A 3,254-nucleotide genomic window follows, 5' to 3' on the forward strand; every position below is an offset into this window, starting at 1 on the left:
GTAATACAATTTATCAATATTAATTTTATCTTAATCTTTCCTTAATTTCCCTATTGTTCTTCATTTACTTTGGGAAATTAGAAGATTATTTTGACTTATTTGGGAGATTGACAACCTTCAATCAATCATCAAGTACTTCTATTATTCTTTGCATTATTATTTTGGAATCTCCATAGGTATAATTCTCTTAACCCTTATTTTAATTATTTTTAATTACTTTCATTTGTTCATCATGTTTAGCCTTTTTAGTTTGATTGACAATCATATTAGCATGTTGAATTTGATAATGAGTGAGTAGTCTCTGATGTGACTCATATTTACGCATATTTAGTCCCCGAATTAGCCTCGTTCCTATGCTTTTTAGTGCATAATTGGGTCATTTACTATCTTAATTTCCCATTTTGCATATTCTTTGAGGTTTTGTTCCCTTGGTAGGAGAGGAGTGCAAACCTTGCATTTTCATGGCAAAATGGAGCTAAATTGATCGAATTCAATGACCAAGCATCAAAGGGAAGACATACTAGAAGGCCTATGTAGATAATAAAGTAGATTGGGCAATGATGAAAGGGTCCTTGCATCCCCAACAAGATCCCCGAGGATTGTTGCGGAAAGAAGAAAAGAGAAGTGCTGACCCAGGATCCGAGCGTCTCCCTGCTCAGGACGAGCGTCTCCCTGCCCAGAATCTGAGCGTCCCGATGCCAAGACGCTCGTCTTAAGCCCCCAAATCCGAGCGTCTCTCCCCTGATCCGCTCGGATTCCCTTGCAAAACCCACCGTGCCTACTGCCTAGACGCTCGGGACGAGCAGATTTCCTGGAGACTACCAAAACGGAGATGAGCATCTCCTTGGAGAGGAGCACTTCCTCAACTTTTCTTAAGGGTCTTAATAGTCATTTAAGCCCTTAGTAACCCTAATCCTTGTACCTAATCTATAGTATAAATACCCCATTGTACTACCTAGATTAGCATGTGATCTTAATCTCATCTTAATCTTATCCTAATAAAGTCTCAATACTCTCTTAATCTTGTAATCAACTCTTAATTTAGCATTAATACAAATCTCATTTCTTAATCTTTCCTTAATTTCTCTATTATTCATCATTTATTTTGGGTAATTAGAAGATTTTTTGGGTTTATTTGGAGGATTGACAACCTTCCATCAATCATCAAGTACTTCTATTATTCTTTGCTTTATTATTTGGAATCATCTTTATAGGTATAATTCTCTCTTAATCCCTTTTTAATTATTGTTAATCATCTTCATTTGTTCATCATGTTTTGCCTTGCTAGTATGATTGACAACCTTGTTAGCATGTTAAACTTGATAATGAGTGAGTAGTTTCCTTAACTAGGGTTAATGGGGAATTAGGGGAAACCAACATGGGGATTGATTCATACTTAATCTAATATGTTTTCATAATTAATTTGCTTGCTTGTTGTGATTTCAACTTATGCACATGTTATGTTTGATGAAATGCGAGCCTATGAATCCTTGCATTTTTTACCCATCACTTACCTTTTCAATAAGACTTGTAAGACATAAACCAAGTCGAGTCTCATTAGACCATGCATATAGTTGGATAGGGAGGATTAAGTCGACTTGTAGGTGTTGTACTATCTAATCAATTCGGCTGCGGGACCTAAACCTTCTTAGGGATTGTAAGATATACACTAACTCGATCCCATCATAACAATAAGTGCTTGCATCTAGTAGAGAACATGTTTGTATGATCAAATCCCATGAATCCCCTATGAACCCATGACACCCTAGTGCTTTTAATCAATTGTTTACATCTCATTTTAATCATCTTGCTTGTTTTCATTGCTTTGCTTTTATATTGTTGATTAGTTTAGTTGATCTCCTACCTCAACCCAAATTGTGACACCCTTAGACACAACCATTTGCAATCGAAAATCCTACATCAATACCCGTCCCTTGGGATCCGACCTTTACTTACCTCTTTACTAAGAGTAGAGTTGTTTGTGAAGTTATAAATATTGTTTTGGTCTAGGTAACTTTTGACGACGAGTAACAAAACCGATCCGACCAAAAATGGTGCCGTTGCCGGGGACGGTGTTAACTTGATTTGATTTTATTTGATTGTTTTTAGTTGTGTCTTTCATTGAGTTTATCAATCCTTTTGCAAGAGAAGGAGAGGATAACCCAACACAAAACCAACCACAAAATCAACCCACAATTCCTAAATTTTCATCACATTCCGTACCAACCGAGGAGAACCTACCAAATGGTACTCCTACACCACAACACTTAACCGGTAATTTCATTGCAAAATCCGCATTTATACAATTGGTTGAGAGAAGTCAATTTGGGGGGAAGCCTAGTGAAGACCCTTATTCTCATATGGAGACTTTTTGTGACTATTGTGATGCGATTTCTCAAACCGGAGTTACTCAAGACAAAATTGGATGGGTCTTATTTCCTTTTTCTTTGATTGGTTCCGCGAAACAATGGTTGAAGAGCCTAGATAAGGCTACTCTTGGTATTGACTCTTGGAAGAAATTGGCACTTGCTTTCTACAAAAGTTCTATCCCTCCGGAGAAGACTAACATGTTGAGAGCCCAAATCACCGGGTTCAAACAAAGGGATGAGGAATCTTTGTATGAAGCATGGGAGAGATTCAAGGATACTTGTCGATTTTGTCCACACCATGGACTTAGCGAGTGGTTCCTTGTACAACAATTTTGGAACGGTCTATATGAAGACTCCCGAAATATTCTCAATATGGGATCAAATGGTATGTTTACCGAAGTTGATGATAATTAAACATGGAACAAGATTGAGGAAATGGTTGTCCATAACTTACAATATAGTAGACCTAGGAAGGCTACTAGAGGAGGAAAGCATGAAGTGGACTCTTCATCAATTCCAAGTGGAGTATGTGAGAGTTGACACCATTAATTTGAAGTTTGAGAAGGCTATAGCTAAACTTGAAGAGGCCTCCAAATCACCTAAGCAACATGTTAATGCCATGGTGGCATTTTCATCAATTCCAAGTGGAGTATGAGAGAGTTGTGGAACTTTGGGACATGACCAAAGTGAATGTAGGGGAACAAGTGAACAAGTGCATGCTTTCCAAGCATACAAGAGTGGTACCCCTTATTCCAACTATTACAATGAAAACACCAAATTCCATCCCAACCTCTCATACAAAAGCCAAAATGTTCAAAACCCTCAAATAACATACACCCCACCTCCAATGAGAAACCAAGCTCAAAGACCCTTTTACAAGCAAAA

General features: G+C 37.7%; 1 non-coding gene across 1 annotated transcript; it reads right to left on the reverse strand.

Annotated features, from left to right (window-relative positions):
* Positions 1–2,567: 2,567 nt before the first annotated feature.
* LOC141593828 (small nucleolar RNA R71) lies at positions 2,568–2,674 on the reverse strand. The gene has a single exon (XR_012521888.1). It is a non-coding gene; the product is annotated as a small nucleolar RNA R71 (small nucleolar RNA).
* Positions 2,675–3,254: the final 580 nt, after the last annotated feature.

Source organism: Silene latifolia, chromosome 7 (genome assembly GCF_048544455.1).
Source record: "Silene latifolia isolate original U9 population chromosome 7, ASM4854445v1, whole genome shotgun sequence".
NCBI classification, from domain to species: Eukaryota; Viridiplantae; Streptophyta; class Magnoliopsida; order Caryophyllales; family Caryophyllaceae; genus Silene; species Silene latifolia.